We start from the raw sequence: 21,105 nt of genomic DNA on the forward strand, positions 1-21,105 counted from the left end.
TCGGGGTGCATCACACCGGAGGATGAAGATAAAAGCAAACCAAATCTGAAAGTCTTCATGCTGGGCATGGGATGGGGTTGTCTTGGGGTGCAGGACCCTAGGCTCCGGAAACCACATCCTGTCTGTGATGGCTTAGGCCCCGTGGTCTGTGAGCTGTGGGTTCTTTCCGTACTGCCTGGCTTTGTGGGCCAAAATGTTGCTGCCTGCTCCGCTCCATGCTTGGCAGCCACTGTGTCCTGGCCCAAGCTGCCGCTCCGGTCCGAGGGTCAGGGTCTAGCGAGAGAGAGTGGCTGCAGGGGAAGAGACTCAAAGAATGGAGACAAGACAGAGGTTCTGATCAAGTCTCAAGTCTCGTTTATTGAAGGGAATTCTGAGGTATTTATATGCTTTTGCCATGTGCCTTGTAGGCGCGTGGATATCACGTGCCTTGTAGGTGTTGATATGACATAAGCCTTACAGGCGTCTATAGCGTGGACAGCACGTGCACCGTGCACCTTGCAGGCTTGGATACCTCGTGCGCCTTACAGGCACGTATGGCGTGGATAGCACGTGGACAGCACGTGAACTGCATGCCTTGTAGGCGTGGCTACCACGTGCGCCTTGCAGCTGGGGGCAATAAACAGCAAAACAAAATATGTGGGATATCAGAGTGTGCTTCAGCTGTTGTAGGCTATTGAAAACCAAATCTCTTATCAGGGTATATGGTTCCAAATGGCTGCAAAGATAATCTAGCCGCTTTCTGCTAAAAGTCGGCTCCCAACAGGCTCTGTTCCTTATTTCCAGGAGTCGCATCTGCTCACAGAACATGCCTGACACCCAAAGATGAATTTCATACTTCACAATGATCCAGTATTACTTAAATGGGCATTTTTCTTCCTCTAGGAAGGCTCCCAGCTGTACAGAAGAAATTAAAGATTTTTCCCAGAGAATATGGCTTATAAAAATACTTTAAAGGTCTCAGAGGTGAATGAAACTGTAGAAAAAGACCTCAGAATCTGCTCTCCTCCCATCACACACACCAAGGGGACTGGGGCAAGTGTGGTCTCTGGCCTTGTCTGTCAGCTGGAAGAAGAGACCCACCTGGTAAGGCTGTCATTATGGAGTTAGAGATGACCACGTGCAATGACCAGCAGCTGTCAGCTAGGGTCTCACTTCTGTCTGAACGCCCCCCCCTTCATACTGGGGTGACCTGAGGCTTGCTTTATTCTTTTCTGATTGAGTTGTGCATGTATGTGCATGTCTGTGTGTATATGCATGTATGTATATGTGTGTGTGTTGCATGTGTGTATGTGTGGGTGTGCACTTTGTGTGCATACATGTGCATTTGAGGGATCCCGGGTGATAAACTACGTGTATTTTGTTAAAAGCTGCTGGTGCTGATCTATGAAGCATGAGCCCCACACACAGCACAAACCATAGCTTTGCAGTCACGCAGATCTGGGTCCTGTATGCTGCCCTTCCCAGCCGGGTGAACTTGGCAGTGGGGAGTCTGCAATCTCAACTGCACTGTGTAGGAATCACCTTGGTGTCCTGTGACGCAGGGATCCAGACTCAGTAGCATGGGAGTGCCTGTTTCCCACATGATACTGGCCTGATGCCTTTCCCCAGAGCCACTGCTCACACTGAGTAGGAAGCCTCTCTGTCCCCAGGCTGCCATCCATCCTGGCTCTTCACCAACTCCCTCATTTCCCCTCCCCCTCCCTCCTTCTGAATGGGCACCGTCTGGAAGTTCACTTGGAGGGCTGTACTGCCTTTCAAATGTCCTCGGATCTTTGGCTCCTCCGTCTCTTTTCTATTTAAATTCAAACCCACACCACTCACTGGTCGTCCACCCTCCCGGTGCCATTAGGAGATGAGAATGTGACAGCAACAGCCACTCACTCCCAGGGCCGATCTCCCATCAGAGCAGGCTACAAACCTTGCCACCCACACAAAGAACCAGAGAGGGGTACCTACAGGGATAGGCTCTCCGTGAATGGGGCCTGAGATTTTCCAAGTGCCTGGTTCATTTTCTAGGTTCTGCAGGGACCTCACAGACACCTGGAGAGAGACGTGGCAGCTTTGCACATCTCTGGCCCAGCAGTTTGGGGGAACCTGAGATCTGTCCTAAGTGTTCCCCTCTCTCCCTCCGTGATCCTCCGTGCATCCTAACTTCAGGTTCTCCATATTTTCTACGATCCCCTAGTTTATAAGTTAAGAGAGTCGGGATCCTGACCACAGCACAGGACTCTCCCCACCAGTGATAAACATGGGGATCACATGCACGCCTTAATATGCAGTGCCTACTCTGTGTGTGCTGTATGGTAGTGTACACGGAGTGTGTTCCACTCCCCCAGCTCCACACCTGTCCCCAATCATGGCTTTACTTTCTTGTTCCTTTCCATCACAACCTTCTGCAGAGTTTTTAGTGGCCTACTGACTCAGACAGTCTTCCCGCTGGGGGCAGCTGGGTAGGAAATCCATGTCTCATGCTTTGACCCCAGCAGTGTTCCTTCTCAGGCTACCTGCTTGTCCCGAGGCTCCCAGGCAGGAGCTCACTTTAAGAGACCTCTCAGAGACTCAGGACTTCATGAAGAAAGCGATAGGTGTGCCTGGGCCTGCATGGTTGCCCAGCGTGAAGAATCCAGCAAGCCCTCACTCCACAGAAAGTGAACAGATACAAAGGGATTGCTGGTTCTGTGCCACTAAGTGCTGGGTGACAGGAAGCACTCAGCACTTGGAGCCAGATGTCACTTGGAGCCAGATGTGGGGGATCCCTCTACTCTTCTTCCAGTCCCTCCATGTCATTGCCGTCAGAATCCTATGGCCAGCATAGTGTTTGAGCCCTGGTCATGTTCAGATATCATCCTATTTGACCTTGGGTGACATTGTGCTGACTAGCATACTGTCTGGGAAACACTCAGGATCAGGGATACACAGAGGGTCAACCTGGTTATCCCCCTGCCTCATCACTCTCCATCACTGGATTCTTCCCAATACCCAGCTAGACAATAGAAGTTTCTTCCCAATCCCTGCCTGCTGAACACAGCATGCCAAAGGGTCTCGCCAACCTTCTCCTTGCTTCCGGGCTTAGTGGCAAGCTCATCGGGATTCAGGCTCCAGTGCTTGTTACTGGACCAGACCCCAGCAGGAACCTCCTCCTAATTCCAGACTCAGATACCTACTGCCCTCGGATGGGTGGTCAGTGAACACTCCAGAGCCAACACTCACAAAGCCAACACTCACAAATTTGAGCTTCTGAAAGTCCCTTTAAACCCCACCAAGGACAATTCCAAATGGTCTAATGTGCCCGCCAACTCCATGGTGATGACACAGACGTCTCTGATCCAGTTACATTATCCTGCTATCCTCACTTCCTATGCCTTCCCTAGTCCTAGGACACACAGCCACTGATGCTCAGTGTGCTCCGGCAGGCACATGCCAAGTGCAATCAGTAAGTCCAACCAGGCTGCCCACTCCGTCCTCACCCTCTACCCTCCCCCAAAGCCTCTCCCACTCAGCCTTGTGGGGACACACTCTCACTATGGCCTTGCTCATGATGTTTTAATCCATTTTCTCTGGCCTCATTGAATACCACAGACTGGGTAACTTATGAAGACTACAGGTTAGCTAGCTGTAGCAGTACAGACCTGTAATTCCGGCTCTAGAGAAACGGAAGCAGGAAGATTGTTCATCTGAAGCCAGCCTGGCTATGTAACCAGAGGCTATCTCAAAAAGCCAAGGGCTAGGGATGTACCTAAGTGGTGGACACTCGTCAAGCGTGTGCAAGGCTCTGGGTAGCATTTCCAGTACTGGAAGGCAAACAGGAAAACATTTAGCATGAGGTTCCAGAGCCTGGGAGGTCCCGGGCATGGTGCCAGCACGTGCTCTGCCTCTGGCAAATGTCCCTGGACGGATGGCCACACACACTGCTGTCTCAGTGACTCTGATGACGAAAACCTCTGACATTCTCGTGACGACCACAACCCAGGCACCTCCCAGAGGTCCCACCACTAAACAGCATGGGCAGCCAGCTCTGAGAATCATGGGGCAAGCATTCAAGCCACAGCAGTGTCTGAACCCCGATCCAGCCTGCAAGCCAGCAAACAGTTTTCTTTTTTGCAGGCTGAACATTCCAAACTGCTGCATTTTTCTCTTGTTCTTTCCACCCCTGGGCTGATCTCAGAGAAGCTCCTCCCCTGTCTCCCGCTTCCCCATGAGCCTCTTGAGTCACTCTGGCATCTCCTCTGCCCCAGTCCTCAGGTCACCCTCAAATCCCAGCATTCCAGGGCTCTGCCTGGCTCCTCCCATGCTGTGCACAACCTTTTCAATAAGCAGGTGACTCCCCTGGGAAACGCTGCATCTTTAAAAGATACCCGAGAATGCACGATTGTGTTCTCCATACAGACAAATCCAAGCCCACACCCTTGCTCCCCTTCGGGAAGATATTTTCTAAATTTACAGCCACTTTTGGGGGACAGAGGAACCCTTTTTTTCATGACGGCATTTGATATTCTGAACACTTGCGTTCCCGGTAGTGTGTTAATACTTTAAGTTGTCAAGCCCAGAAGAGACCAAAGAACCATATTCATCGGCTCCACAGGCTGTGTCTACTGAGTTATTGATCAGGCCTCCCACTGACAAAGCTCCAAAGCAGATGCTTTTAGCCCACCCCTCCCCTGCCTGTTGGAATGCTTACAAGCCCCTCCCCACCTCTGAGAGTGGTCACATGACAAGGTCACGTGATCCCGCTGTTTAAGAGGTGAATGCTCTAGGGGGAGTGCCCATCAGAGGTTTGCAGTCACAGAGTGTCCTGGAACTTTAGAGCATCCCAGAAATGCCTCAGGGGAGCACTGACCAGACAGACCATGCAGAAGAAGCTTAGGAGAGAGCATGCCAGTAAACACTGGGTATATTAATCCGGGTTTTTGGATTAGTTTACACTACCTGGTGTGGGTAGTCCACTAATGGCTGTCCTCACTCTGGAGAGGCTGAGGACCTAATAGCTGCTCTGTCTGTGAGGCTGAGTGTCTCAGCAATCCCAGTCTGGCCCTGGAAGTCTAGAGAATTCCTGGAGAGCTACCTGGTCTTCAGTTCACATGGGAAGAAGCTGCGTTCTAATGGCAATGAATGACAGCAGCAAGGGCAGCAGCAGAAACAGGGTAGATGAACCCACTAGCAAGATACAAAGGCAAAAAGGTGACCGCTTTTTCCTTAGACCTCCTTATGGCTGGGCTGCCACCTACATTTAGGTGAGTCTTCCCACTTCAGTTAATCTAATCAGGGAAATCCAGAGTGACCAGAGCCATGTCTCTTAGTGGATTCCCATTCCAAACGAGTCAATGGCCAAGATTTATGATCACACTGGGTCTGGACACTAAATGTATATGACAAACATGCTGCCAGAATGTGGTGGGGTAGTGTCCAATGTCACCTGAACAAAATCTATAATCACCCAGCCATAGGCCTCTGAGACTGTCCATGAGTGATTATCCTGATTGTGTGTATAGGAGGATCCATCTTCATCCCCACATTCTGTATGCAGGGGATGCTGGACTGGATCACAGTGGAGAAAGTGAGCCAAGAGCCAACATGCACACATCCGTTACTCTCCTCCTGACTGTGAGCAGAACATGGCCAACTGTCTCAAGCTCCCAAATGATTTCCCCACTACGATGGACTGTGCGTTCAGCTGTGAGCTGAAACGGATCTTTTACCCCTTACTTTTCTTTGGTCAAAGTATTTTTTTTTTTTTTCATTGTGACAGACAAAGAAACTAAGACACAGAGACAGGTAGATGGGCTTGATCTTTTTCTGCTACTGCTGGAGACTGTCTTATGAAAAAGGAGGAGAGGGTGCAAGGGGAAATTTTATCAAATGCCAGATATGGTGGCCCACACCTGTAGGCCTAGCACTTGGGAGACGGAGGCAAAAGAAGCAGGAACTTAAGGTTATCCTTGGCTACATGGCAAGTAGTAGGCCAGTCTGAGCTATGTGAGCCCTGTCTCAACCTCACACAATGTTACCCCCAAAATAGCATCTGTTTAAGAAGGACTTGCTTGTGGAGGGGTATTTCCAAGTGTTAGCTTACTCAACACACCAGTCTCCCATGAGGTCATTTTGCAGTGTTTCTGTCTTACAAGTAAGAAAGGTTAGGAAAGGCTAATCAACCTGCCTGTAGTTGGTATCTGTTGCCGCAAAACAAATTAGCCTCTAACAGTCACTCAATCAAAAGTGAGGGAACAGCTCAGCTTGGGGAGTCTGGCTCAGAGTTTCTCCAGAGGCTTTCAGTCAGCTCATTGACAGGAGCTGTGGTCGTTGAAGGCTTAGGCAGGGCCAGCAGACCTACTTCTGTGGCTGGCCAAAGAGAGGTCTCATGACAGCGTCCATACCTAGAATTAGTGTTGCAGGTTGAATGAAATGGTGAACTTGCATGTAGAGACACTCTCTGGGTTCTCCAAGAGACCAAAGTGGGACTATAGGGGGTTCTAACTTACAGAAGAGGAAAGCTGGAGATTGGAATGGTTGACGAGAAAAGAGAGGCTGGGAGAAAGAGGTATCCTGAAGATGGGGGAGGGGCACACATCAGCACTCAGACATCTCTGTGAGCTCAACACTTCCCAGACTCAACCTGAAGGAGGAAAGACTGATTTGGGCTCATGGTTTTAAGGAGACATCAGCCCTCAGCTACACGGTGCAGAGAGAAGAGATGGGGGCACATAGCTCAGTCCCTGGCATTGTGAGCACCTCACAGAGGCCCCTGCAGTAGGCCCCTCTCACCAAGGCTGACCAGGAAGCAGAACAAATAAGACCGGAAGTAGGGACGGAGCCTCAGCCTTCCAAGGCCCTCCCATAGTAGCCGGTTCTGTCAGCCAGGGATCCATTTCCTAAAGGTTCTATGGCCTCTCAAGAGCAGAGCCATTAGCTAGAACCTTTTGGGACATTTTTTTTAAAAAAATGATTATTATTAAACAAGATTTTTTTAAAAGCTTTTTAAAAATGTGTTTATTTTGTGTGTCAGGGGAGGAGAACACCATGGTATGCCTACGGATGTCAGAGGACCATCTGCAGGACTTGTTTCTCTCCGACCACCGTGAGGGTTTCAGAGATTGAATTCAGATCATCAGGCTTGGTGGCAGGACCTCTGCCCACTGAGCCATCCTACCAGCATCAGAGACAGCTTAAATTCAAAAGACAATCCAAGAAACACAAGGATTTCTAGAAGCCAGAAAGAGCAAGGAAACAGTCTCCCACTAGGGATTCCTGAAATGTAGAGCTGGGTGACACCTTGCTTCTGGCCCTGTCCACACCAGGCTGATTCCCCAACCACAGAACTGTGAGATGAATGAGCGATGCTGTAGACGGCTAGGCTTCTTACAGACTGCCGCAGCCACGACAGAAAACAAACACAGTTTCTCACGTGGTTCAGTGAGGTGGCGCTTGGCAGCAGGAGTCAGCTCTTGGCTCCTTCCCATAGGGCCTCCTCTATGGAGCCATAGCTGCGTTTGAGCTGTCTTCTTCCTCCTCCTCCTCCCCCTCCCCCTCCCCCTCCCCCTCCTCCTCCTCCTCCTCCACCTCCTCGTCCAGGTTCAACATAGAATATAATGAACCTGCTATTCAGTATGTGCTGGAAACCTAAATCAGCCTCACCCTCACATCCTATTAAGTGAATGCTGTCCGCTCTCTCACTCTCTCGCTCTCTCGCTCTCTTGCTCTCTCATGCTTTTTTTGAGACAGGGTTTCCCTGTGTAGCCCTGGCTGTCCTGGAACTCACTCTGTAGATCAGTCTTGCCAGGAACTCACACATCCACCTGCATCTGCCTCCCGAGTACTGGGATTAAAAGTGAGCGCCGCCACCTCCCCCACCCTCCATCTTCTGAAGAAAGGAGTTTCAAGGAATTTGTTAGGCTTTTTCATTGTCCAAGGTCCCGCCAGATGAACTAAGAGGACTTGAAATAAACTGAAAAGCTCAAGTTTCTAACGGTGATTGTTGGTTCAGCTGTCAACTTGATACAATGTAGAATCACCTGAAAGAGACCCTCGGTGAGGGGGTTGTCTACATCAGATTGCCCTGTGCACCTGTCCATAGGGAACTGTCTTCATTACATTAACTAACGTGGGAAGATTCATTGTGACTGGAACCGTTTCCTGGAGTTGGTCCTGGACTGTATCCAAGAGAGGCCGTGCTGACAACATGCACACCGGCTTCGTTCTGTGCTCTTACTTGGGACGTGATGTGACTAGCTGCTTAAAGTCCCTGCCTTGATTTCCCCACCATGATGGACTGACACCTGAAACAGCCAGTGGGATAAGCTCTTTCTCCCTTTAAAATATTTTTAGGATATTGTATTATGGCAACAGAATTAAAACCCAATTACAGAGCTGGGTCTAATGTCTAGACACTCATCAGTGCTGAACCTGGTTCCCCAGGAGCAGCCATGGAGATCTGAGAACTATGTCCTGTGTTTTTACATTGTAAAGGGAACATTGTCAACTGAAAGGAGGCTGGACTAGCTCTTTCGTGAAAGGACATCCACTGGATTGCTTATGCCGTGAGTGCAGAAGCTCTGGGCGGAAGTTATTGCTGTCTTTAATAAAACATGGAATGGCTAATGTTATTGAATAAGTCCCATCTGACGGACAGCATCTTCAGAAATGTGGCCTCTCGGGGCTGAACACAGAGAGCATATTGGTGCAGAAGAAATGAGGCACACTCCACAGTCCTGCTACTTTGTGACTAGGGAGACTGGGTATCAGACAAGCAGGACCTCACGTGAGCCATCTGAGTGCTAACCAAAGCCAGGGGTGAGTCAAAATATCCTCACGCCCAGGTCCGTTCCCAGGCTTTAGTGAAGAAGTCAGAGAATTTACTAACTGTTCCTCTCAAAGGCTTTGGCCATTTCCAAGGAACCACACTAAAGAGGCTGTTAATGTGTTTCCATAGGAACTAATAGGGTAATAGGACTGTGTTGCCACATCCTGGAAGGGAGAAATTTGGGGACGGAGAGGAGGAGAAGACCCTGTCTAAATCACTGCCTTGATACCAAGAGTTTTTCAGCCGGTAAGATAGAATGCTGGGCTTTGAGTTTCTTGTCTACCCCAGAAAATAGTCCCAAGAGAAAATGGACTCAGGTGACAAGATGCTTCCGAGTCCTTCAACAGTTCCCAGGACCCTCTTGTGCACCTGCTACATGGCATTCAGAACACACTGGAGGTCAAGGAAGAATCATATCTCTGAAAATTTTATATCTCAGCTGCTATGGAAAGCACCACAGCGGTTCCTTAGAAATCTATAAATAGAGTTACAGTGTAATCCAGCAATCTCGCTTTTAGCTATGTACTGCAAATATTGAAAGCGGGGGCTAGGTCAGCAACTTCCACACCCACGTTCCCAGCAAAATTCACAACAGGTGAAATGTGACAGCAAACCAAGTGACCAGGGACAGACAAATAGATAAACAAGTTGTGCTATTTACATAGGATAGAAATGCATTCAACTTGGTCTTTGTTATCTTCAGCTGTCAACTTAACACAGCATAGAGCAGTGGTTCTCAACCTGTGGGGGTAGCATATCAGGTATCCTGTATATCAGATATTTACATTACAAATTCACAACAGTATCAAAATTATAGTTATGAAATAGCAATAAAATAATTTTGTGGCTGGGGGACACCACAACATGGAGAGCTGTATTAAAGGGTGACAGCATTAGGAAGATTGAGAACTCCTGACCTAGCATTCCCCAAGGAGGGGGGTCTATTGAAGGACTGCTGTGATCTGATTGGCCTGTGGCCATGTCTGTGAGGGACTGTCTTGATTGATGATTGACATCTGAAAGCTGAGCCCACTGTGGGTGGCACCATCCCTATGCAGCAGGTGAGTCTGGGCTACATAACAAAGCTAGCTGAGCATGAGAGTAAACCAGATAAAGAGGCATCAAGCACCGTTCTGCCTCAATTTCCTACCCTGACTGCTCTCAATAATGGGCTGTCCCCTGGAAGTACATGCTGAAACTTGCTCTTTCCTTCCCAAGTTGCTTTTGTTCAGTGTTGCATTACAGCCACAAAAAAGCAAACTGTAATAGCCTGAAAACAGGGAATGGACTTCTAAAACATCCAACAGTCCTTGTGACTTAAAGACATTGTGCTAAGTGAGATAAGCCATCCACAAAAAGCGCCATGTGATCCCACTTAGAAGGCTGCCTAGACAAGTCAAACACCCAGAGTAGAAGTAGATAAGGCCTGCCAGGGCCTGCAGGGAGGGGAGAATGGGCGTTTTAACTTAACTGGGACAGAGCTTCTCTGTGAGGAGATGAAAGGACTGTGGGAAGGGACAGTGGTAAGGGCTGAGCTATAGTGTGGAACAAAAACCCAGGAGAGAATGTACTTAAGATGGTTAAGATGTGGGGAAAGAGAGGAGGCTCAGCATTTAAGAGTCCTGGCTGCTCATCCAGAGGACACGGGTTCAGTTCCCACATGGCAGCTCACAACTGTCTGTACATCAAGTTCCAGGGGATCCTATGCTTCTTCTGACCTCCCCAGACACCAGACATGTATGTAGTATACAGAGATACATGCAGTCAAAAGACCCATATGCATAAAGTAATTTTTCAAAAGTTTTAAAGATTACTAAGATTACATCACAATCTTTAGAAATTTAAGAATGACACGGGGGGGGGGGGGGGCGTGTCACACTGTTAGGGAGGGCCAAACTTGGTAGGTACACAGAGAGAATTGATACCCCAGCCTCTTCCTGCAAAGTAGAGACTCAGCTATGCATGCGGCTGTGTGTGAAGACTGACACCAGAACTGGACATGGGACCTGCCACTGCTGACCAAAAATCCAGCGGCTAAGCTAAGAATGCCTTCATGCCTGGTAGAGGTCTTTCCAGAGATAGGCATCAGCACTGAAGTGCTGAGTAGGGAAATTCCCACCCTCCGTGTCAGCCAGCCCACGGATGGCAGGACCCACGGATGAACCAGCAGGTGGAAGAAGGGAGAACTCTCTCCCCTCACCCCAACTCCTTCTCTGGCCCTTGGAAGTCAGATCTGAGTTCCTCAACCTGTACGGCAGCTTCCTAGAACTTTCTGGCAAGTCACACTTGGGTGAGAAATTCATCATTGGCTTCCTTGGTTCTCGGGTTTTGGACAGCCTGTTTGGGACTTATTAGCCTCCATATTTATATGAGCCAGTTTCTCTAGTAAGTTCCCTCAGATCTGTGCAATGATGATCAGCAGGCCTCTTTTGGATCCCAAAACCCATGGATATTCAAGGATCATATACAATGCTGGCATTTGTTTATAATCTATGTGCACCCTCCTGCACGGCTTAGTCATCTCTATAATATTTACAGTTCTTAATACAGTGTAAATTCTGCCTTTGAAATGATGTCTCTGAAGCCCAGAGGCTATATATTTACCTTTTATTCTATAGTGCTAAGGATAGAACCCAATGCTTTGTGCTCGGCAGCCAAGAGACCTGCTCGTACCTATCTGTTGTTAAAGACAGAAGTCACCCATCCAACAGGAAATAGGTGTCTTCTGCACTTTGCCTAGAGTTTTGGCAGGAAAGCTCACTCTCCCGAATGAGGTGCTGACATTTCTTCAAGGGCAAGAGAACCAGGCTGTCTCCTTCTTGCAGAAGCTGTCAGAGCAGTGGAGACTGCAGAGAGAGGGCGGGCCCTCAGGAGGCTGGCATGAATTCTGACTAGGTGTTTCCATGAGGGAGGTTGGACTGAAGCTTGTGCTTGTCTGAGCAGTTTCTGATTCCACAAACTGAGTGCCAGAGACTGTGGAAGGAGACAGAGAGACCCCTCAGATTGGGTGCCTGCCACAGTGGCAGAGAGACCGCCCTATCAGTCCATTTTGCATTGTTTAATGATATAGGCTGAATTCATAAAAGCGACAAGTCTAAAGGCTGGGGATTGGGGTCACTTGTTTGATATACAAAACCCTAAGTTCTGTCCCCATAAAATGAGCATTCTGTTGAACATTGTAATCCCAGAACTTGGAAGGTGGAGGCAAGGAGGACCAGAAGTTTCACATCACGGCTGGAGGGATGGCCCAGCAGTTAAGATCACATACTGATCTCAGTTCCCAGCACTACACTGGGCAGTTCACAACCACCTAGAACTCCAGCTCCTGGGAATCCAACATTGTCTTCTGCACTCACAAGCACACACTCACATATGCACATAATTTTTTAAAAAGTACAAGAAGAAAATAAGTAACCCCCTCCCTTTTGAATCCCAAGTCATCCTTGCCTCTCTAAGTTTGGGGCAGGCTGGGATGCAGAAGATCTTGTCACTGAAATGGAACTGTCTAGTTAGCTAAGGGGTTTGGTGGTTAGAGGTCTGACTGCACGGCCTGAGCTCTGGCGAGGGGGCTCCTCTGGCAGTGTCACGTCCTAGCAGATGGTAACGCTTAAAAGTCACGTGGAAACAAGTTCCTAAGCAGCAGCCAATGAGCAGATGGGGTCAGGTTCCGGTTTCTATAGCAACAGTCTCTTCAGAACTTCAGGTCCCACGAGAACCTTCTCAATCTCTTGCCTGTGTAATACTCTCAGTTGACCTCAGGACAGTCAGGATCTGCCTCTCAATGGTTCGTATTAATTCCTGATACCACACCCTGGAGACAAAGCCTCTAGCACATGAACCCTTGAAGGAAAACCCACATCCAAACCTCAAACACATTTGTTAAAATTTCATCCATTTTCCCTAATTGGCACCCTAATTGGCAGGCTGATGACATTTATAGGAATGTTCAGGGATGGAAGACAGGAAGTGTCTTAGTCCCTACTGGCTGCTATAACAACAAAGCATAGACCATGTGGCTTGTAGGCAGCAGAATTTATTGTTCATGGTCTTGGAAGACGTTCAAAATCAAGGTCATGTCAGATACAAGTGCTGAAAGAGGTCTGCTTTTTCACCACATGGCAGGAAGGCAGGAAGGCAGGCGCACACATGCACGCATGCACGCACACACGCACATGCTCAGTCATGAGCTATAACAACAGACTACCTTCCTTGGATCTCTGTGAGCTGATGTGCCCTAGGGTAGTAATGTCCATCCCACAGCACCAAAGAGGAAAGAGAGAAACTGAGCAATGATGGTCAGCAACAACCCTGATGTCCATGGAGCTGGCACATGGTCAGAGACTTCTGATAGTCCACCGCAGAGGTTGGTTGACATGCTTTTAAGATGTGGGCCCGGTGGGGGTCAAACTTCACGCTGTGAAAAATATCTCAGAAAAGCAACCTGAAGGAGGAAAGTCTGATTTCGTTCTTGGCTTCACAGGTTTTGATTTGTGAGATCATCTGGCTCCATCACTTCCTGGCTGAAGTAAGACAGAACAAGTCAGAGTGCATAGCCAAGTAGGGCTGCTCCCTTTGTGGCAGCCAGGAAGCGGAGAGCAGAAGAGACCAGGAACAGGTTACCCACCAAGGCCACACCCCAGTGACTGACTTCTTCCAAATAGGCCCCACTCTTAGTTTCTACAACCTCTAATTAAATTATTTTAAATTTTATTTTATTTTCATTTATGTGTAGTGTGTATCTGTGGGTGGGTATTTGCATGTGAGTGTAGTGTCCACAAAGGCCAGAAGAGAGTGTCGGATCTCCTGAGGCTAGAATTACTGGTGTGTCAGGGGCATCTCTGTCTATATACTGAAGGCCTGGAATCAGCCATAGGCCTGAAGACAGCAGTAGGCCTAACATGCATGCCTGCTAGCACAAAGCCTTGGGTCTCTGTGGAAAAACACTAGAACAGATGGCTAAAAGCTATTGCAAACCAACAGCTTTGGTAGATAGTTGTCAGGCTCTAGTCATAGACCTTGTAGATAGGTGACCTTGGTAGATAGTACCAACCTAGATAAGGACAAGTGAATCATAGGCAGAGTCATAGTGGCCTGTCCCCTGAACCTTCACCCAGCTGACACACTGTTCTGGAAGATATCTGTACTCCCCCTGAACACCTATGCTCCTGCGTCATCCCCTCCCCCACATCCTGCCTTTTTGTGTATATAACCCCTGTGTGAAAAAGTAAAAATTACGCTTTGATCAGCCTATAGACAAGCCATCTTCTTTGCATTCGCCTGCCTCCCATCTTCTCTTTCAGGTGACCTCCCCAGACTCCTGTTTAATGCCCTGCTGGTCAGGACACTGGTGGTTGTGAGCCACCTGATGTGGGTGCCAGGAATCAAACATAGAAAGAATAGCTCTTAACCACAGAGCCATTTCTCCATGCCCATGATCAAATTATGAATCCGCCAGTAGATTAGGTCAGAGCCCTCTGATCCAAACTCCTTGCACCAGCATCACTAGCTGGGGATCAAGCCTTCCACACACAAACTTCTGGAACTGTATTCTCTATCCATACCATAAACAAGGGCAAGAGAACAGATCCATTGCTTCAGAGAAATAAGTAAAAGGTATTTCCCTGAGTTACCAAAACTCAACACACCTAAGGTCCATCCTTTCATCCCAAGAGGGACACCGAGGAGATAAAAATGGCTGTCACTTACATCAGGATGTGGAAAACCACAGCAGGTGGATGCATTGTATTGGCATTTCCTCTAGGCTCTGTCCCACAGTTACCTGGCAATAGCCAGGTGTGCCTGACTCACTATAAAAGGGGCTACTTGCCCCCCTCCTCTCTCTTGCTCTCTTGCCCTTGTCCCAATTCCCCCCATCTCTCCATGTGCTCATGGCCAGTGTCTACTCCTCTGTCTGTCTGTCTGTCTGTATGTATGTCTATCTATCTGCCTTTCTCTCAACTCCCCGTCCCCATGCCCTGAATAAACTCTATTCTATACTATTCTATGAGGCTGGTACCTGAAGGGGGAAAGGATGCCTCAGCATGAGCCCACAGAGGCACCCCCTTCCCCCACACCTTACCTCACTTCTCTCAAACATAACCCCTTCTTCCATATCTTTTTATAAAACACAACACGTTGTAGTAATGAAAGCCAGCAGGGAAGCCCGGAGTGATTCTGTGTGTGACTACAACACACAGCCTGGAACTCCGTCTGCCCAGTCCTGGGGCCGCCTCCCTGAGAGCCCTGGAAATGGGACATGGCTGTTTCCTGTGGAAGACCAGCTTCGACAATATGCTCAGTGGTCCAAGGAGGGGAAGTTGGGTCGGTGTGACATAAAGCAGGCAAACACTCACGCACAATTGGTGGATGAGGAAAACATCAACAAGCTCCAGTGAGCAAGCTCGATCAACTTCACACATGTGCATATATACATATGGACAGACAGACAGACATTCACACATTGAGTATATGAAGCAAAGCTCCAACCCCTTTACATATATACACACACACACATTTTTGGTTGCTGGAGCAAACTCCAAGGACCAGGCTCCAACCACTCTCTATGTATACATACATACTGGGGGGCTGGAGCGAACTCTTTTGAGTAGGCTCCAACAACTGTATTTTTTTCTCCCACAGCTTATATATCCCAGCAAAATCTTTCAAGCAGTATAGAAATTACAATGTGATTACATTCTATTTTTCTTTTAATGAATGATTATTTTTAAAAAGCAGTATGTATGTACCCCAATACTGTTACACAAAAAGCATTACACAGTACAGGTAAAGAAACCAAATTATCCCCAAGAACCCACATACACTCATAACTAACCAACTTGGTATAGATTAACAGAGTGTGAGCAAGTGAGGGAGTTTTCTCAGCCAGTTTCTCTTACTGGCAGGCAACAATTTGCAGTTGCAGAGAAAGGATCAATTATTTTATTATTTATCTTAAAAAGTGATTTTATACCAATCATAGAAGAATCACAAATTTAAACTTTTATATTAAAAACAATGAGTCATATCTACTTTAAATCCACAGCATGCATATCTACTCATCAACAATCTTTCTTAAATCATATCAGGAAGCTGAGGGCAAGGGTGGATACAAGAAACTAATTATCACTAAATCGCCAGTCTGGCTTCAGGAAGAGTCAAGTCAGCCAATGCTCGTTAGACTGCCCGAACCTTAAAGGTCCCTCGCTCAACTAACAAGAGTGTGTTTCCCTAAATTTCAAATTGTTCTCTAAGAATGTCTGCATCAAAGCCACTAACAAAAGCAGCTTAGCCTAGTTTCACTAATGATTTATTTTTCCAAATGCGTTCTATGGGTGGCGGTCATTGCTGACAACCTAGTCTCTAAGTTCTTCCCTAGGGTGGTGATTGAATCATTCATCTGCTCCAGCAGCAAGGCCTGAGAGAGATCAAGCGATATTACTGTGAGTGCCAGAGATACTGCCCAGCGAGGGGCTGGAAGCCCCTTAGAGTTTTCATACAGTTCTTAGATTACGAGGGATGTGAGGGCAACAAGCAAAGCAAAACTCCACAGCGGCATGAAGTCTTCAGAACATGGCGTCCTCAGACACACCCACAGTAGCTGTCCTAACCGTTGGGCCACATTCTACCAGTTCTGAAGCAGTTTGTTCCCCACTACATGGCCCAGTTTCCAGTCTTGTGGGAGGTTTGGTTTTGTTTCTGGGTTTTTCTCACCAGAGGAGGTTCTCTTTGTGAAGATGTTCAAACTAAGGGAGAGCCAGGCCTGGACTACCATGCTAATTACGCCTCGGTAATTAAATGAAATGTAATTGTCAGAAAGTAAAATGAGCACCCCTCCAGCCATTGTCCTTGTTGCTATAACCGCTGGCACTTAAAGCCAATGAGCCGCTAGTCAAAGGGAGGACCCTGGCAGGGCTGACAGCAGCGAGCAGGTCCTTGTCATAAAGGAAAAGGAAAATAATAATCCTAAATTTGGCACATCCAAGAGTGTCACCAAGTCTTTAGTGCATGAGGCTTGAGGGCAGGGGACACTTCAAACCCACACCTCGACGTGGACAAGGGAACAAACCAGTGCGTCATTTAGAGAGGTACCTAGGTACTTTACTGGCTTACAGAGCCCAGCCATGCCTGAGGTCCTTGAGTAGCCATGAGAAACCAGGACCTGTGACTGATATGTGCCCAAGAATACACAAGCTGACTTCTATGAAAATTAATTTCTCCTCATTGACCCACCCCCAAATAACCCACGTGCTTGACAGTGAGTAAGAACAAGTAGAGGATATTTGGCCAAATTTTCTAGTGAAAAAGCTACAATTTGGAACTTTAAGACTCTGGCCAGGTTGTAAGTCCCATCCTGTTTAGTCCTCAATACCAAGGTTAAGCTAGTGACCACACAGGCTGTCCTGGATTCCGTCACACAGTGTTCTGGTCTCTAGACTGGCCAGCTGGTTTTTATGCTGTCCCTGTCAATCCACTGTCCCTGATTCTGCATACACATGGCTCTCAATAGTTGTAGGATGACCCAGCGGTTCCTCTTCTGCTTGCTGCAGCCAAGCCTTTTCTCCCCAGCCTTTTCTTGGTGTCCCTTAGCTGTCGTCAGTGATACACTGATGTTCTGACCTTCAGACTTATCTTCCTAGGACTGACAGGCCTTTTGAGGTGTGGCCAGGGTGGACCTCAGTAACATAACAACTCTTTAGTGAGTACCTGCAGCATGCCACTTAGGGACAGAAATCTCCATGGTGAATGATACAGTGCTTGTTTACTTCTGTAATCCCTGCAGCTGGGGAAAAGAGGCAGCAGGTTTTTATTTAAAATTCTATCATGGTTTATACAGGAAGGCTGTTTTAAAAAACAAGTGTCTGCTGTTGGAGAAAAATGGACTACGTGTTATTTAAGCACACACAAACATACACACATAGACACACAAACCTACAGACACACACATACGCAGGCATGCACACACATACACACACATACAAGCACATGTACGTGTGGACCCTGGTTTTTACCAGCTATGTGGCTTCTCTGTGTCTCAATTTCCATGACTGTAAAACACAGATAATGATATTATCTATCGTGCATTCCCAGGGTCTGTGCGAACAATAAATACACGTGCATGAGGTGTGTACAAGAACGGGCTGTGGGTAGACTTGCTACCCTTCTGCCTAGCCATGTGGGAAAGCAAGCCTGAGCAAGCCATTGAGCCCAGTGAGCCCAGCCTGGCTGTGCCTTCAAATCCCCTGTGCAGTTCTTACTGACCGCAGGCCCCTTCTCAGACTTCCTCTTTATAAAGTGTCCAGGGTTAGCTCTGATTAGGATCTGAATGGGGTCCCACTACTTTAAATGCAGAGTGTCTCCCTGGAGGATGGAGCTGGCAGGAGAGGATCTCACTCACCCAGAGGAAGGGAATCGGGAGATCTTGGCTGGGCACTGGGAATGGACCACGCCTCAGTATGGTTGCCTTCCCTCTGCTTGGCTGTCCTAGTCTTCAACCCAGGGTGAGCTGCACATGTGCTCTGGGCAAATGTAGATTCTCTGGAAAATGACCATTGATAGCTGCTGGGAATAGGAAAGTCGGTTTCCTTTAAGGGTCTAACCTCCAGTATGCTGACCCTGCTCCATGGAAGGCCATATACCACAGACTATATAGACATTACAAATGAGACTTTCTGGGTCCATTTATATATTTTTTTTTTTTTAATGAATTTTTTTTTCGAGACAGGGTTTCTCTGTATAGCCCTGGCTGTCCTGGAACTCACTCTGTAGACCAGGCTGGCCTCAAACTCAGAAATCTGCCTACTTCCTGAGTCCATTTTTAAATGGCCCAAAGTTGGGCAGATTGGGAGAGAGGTAGATGGGGAGGAATTGTGGGAAGAGATAAATGAGATCACAGAAGGAGAGAGGAGAGAGAATGGAATGGTGGTGGTAGAAAATTCTTTGACAGAAAGTTAGCATCTTCACTCCCAGGTGAAGCGGCCTCGGCTGAGAGGCAAGGCTGGTGCAAGTTTCATCCCCTGCTGCCATGAGATGGAGGAAGTTCAAATGAAAGTCACTCCCCAAGAAGAGGATGACAGGCACCCTGGGGACCCAGTTCACTTGCCCCTTCTGCAACCATGAGAAGTCTTGTTGTGTGTAAATGGACCATGTTCACAGTACTGGAGTCATCTCCTGCACAGTGTGCCTAAAAAAATTCCAGACACCCACCACATATCTGTCAGAACCCCTGGATGTGTACAGCAACTGGACAGACTCCTGGGAGGCAGCCAATCAGTAGCAATGTCAAACCTGCTCCTCCACAGCCCCCGACCTATATACCAATCCTGAGACATTCCAGGCTCAGGGTGTGGGTCTGGGGCTGTGGCAGTCCTCCCTCTAAGTGTATGGAGTGGATGCGAATGAGCAGACCTGTGTGCCCCCTGACATGGCCGTAGGGATGGCCCCTGGCTGCCTGTAGGTGGGGTGGAGGTGAGCAATTGCTGGGCCTCACCATAGAGCCCAGGGCGGCCTCACAGAACCTTATGCCTCAAATGACTCTGAAAGCCTTTGCTTGCTCCTTTCTTCAGCCCCCACTCCTGCCCCCAAGCTTTGGGTTTCCATCTTCTCTGGCAACAGTAGCCTGACATCCCAGGCAAGGAATAGTGGTGGGACCCCCAGTCTCCTCAGCCACTTCACCAGCACCTTGCTCTCAGGGAACTGGACTTTCTGACCTCCACAGGTCCTGACCACCCAGGTCCCTTGGCTGGCCTTTGCCAGGGGAAAGCATTTTCTTCTTTGTTTGCTTTTGTAGAAAAGGTGGGGGCCGATTGGGGTACAGCTGTCACTCACAAGCTTGACAATAAAGCAGCCAGTGTGAGAGAAAAGGGGGTGTAGTACCTCAATTGTGAAAATACAGTTGTCTCAACTGAGGCCCTGAACTCATGTAAACAGCTGGGTGTGGTGGTGTGTGTGTCTGTAATCCAAGAGTGTAAGCAGAGACAGGAGGATTCCTGGCCTTCAATGGCCAGACAGCATAACCTACTTGGCAAGTTCTGAGCCAGTGAGAAACCCTGCCTTAAAAATGCACAAGTAAGGAGGTGTGTAACACACACCTTTAATGCCAGTACTTGCAAGCAGAAGTCCAGTGGATCTCTGAGTTCAAGGCTAGCCTGGTCTATATAGTGAGATGTCTCTCTGTGTGTGTGTGTTTGAACAAAACAAAATGTCCAGTTAGTGATGGTGCACACCTTTAATCCCAGCACTCAGGAGGTAGAGGCAGGTGAGTCTCTGTGAGTTCAAGGCCAACCTGGTCTACAGAGCAGGTCCCAGAAACCCAGTCTCAAAAACCAACAAGAAGAACAAAAAAGAATCTGAGGATCACTACCCAAAATTGTCCTCTGGTATCCACACCCATGAGCATATATATGCACATGGACCTGTACACTCATGTGCAAACACATGCGCACGCACACACACACACACACACACACACACACACGATTGAAACCAATATATTTTGTACTTGAAGACTGAGAGAGATTTTAAGTGTTTCAAGCAGGGAAAAAAAGGTAAACTGGGGGAGTGGAGAGATGACTCCTCACTGGATAAAAGTACTTGCGTGCAAGCATGAAGGCCTGAGTTCAAATCCCCAGCACCCACAGAGGTAGGAGGATTTCTGGGGTTTGCTGGCTGCTAGCCTAGTTCTGAGTCCAGTGAGCAACCTTGTCTCAATAGACTAAGGCAGACAGTGATATACAAGACAGCTAGTCTACCTCCTCTGGCCTCGCAGCCATGTGCACACATATTACACTCAAACACACACCCACAAACACCACTCATACTCACATATGCACATATACAAAGATATGTTAAACGGTATTGTCCATGAGTTGGACCTAGCTGTTTCGAAACCTATGAATTATTTCAAAACATCGTACTATATGCCATAAATATGCATATACAATCTATGTCGGTGGAAAAGAATGTAAACAAAACTAAATTATCTTAAATGTTTTCAAATTGCCTAATACAAAAGGAAGCCGTAGCATGGGTCGGCGATGTAGTTTTCAGGGTGCTAACAGGACACCTGGAAGGAGGGACTCTTATCCAAAGGTAAGGGTGGCTACAGCATGCAGAGACCCTCAACATGTGTATCCCAACATGAACTAGATAGTTAGTAAATGGGTGTGTACTGGCTGATTTTGTGTGTCAACTTGACACAAGCTGGAGGTATCACAGAGAGAGAAGCCTCCCTTGAGGAAATGCCTCCATGAGATCCAGCTGTAAGGTATTTTCTCAATTAGTGATCAAGGAGGGAGGACCCATTGTGGGTGGGG

The 21,105-nt window shown here is 47.9% G+C and overlaps 1 pseudogene; it reads left to right on the forward strand.

The window, feature by feature from the left end:
• The first annotated feature begins 18,815 nt into the window (after positions 1–18,815).
• LOC143436562 (transcription elongation factor 1 homolog pseudogene) lies at positions 18,816–19,067 on the forward strand (annotated as a pseudogene).
• The last annotated feature ends 2,038 nt before the right edge of the window (positions 19,068–21,105 follow it).

The sequence above is a fragment of the Arvicanthis niloticus genome, chromosome 23, assembly GCF_011762505.2.
Source record: "Arvicanthis niloticus isolate mArvNil1 chromosome 23, mArvNil1.pat.X, whole genome shotgun sequence".
NCBI lineage: Eukaryota > Metazoa > Chordata > Mammalia > Rodentia > Muridae > Arvicanthis > Arvicanthis niloticus.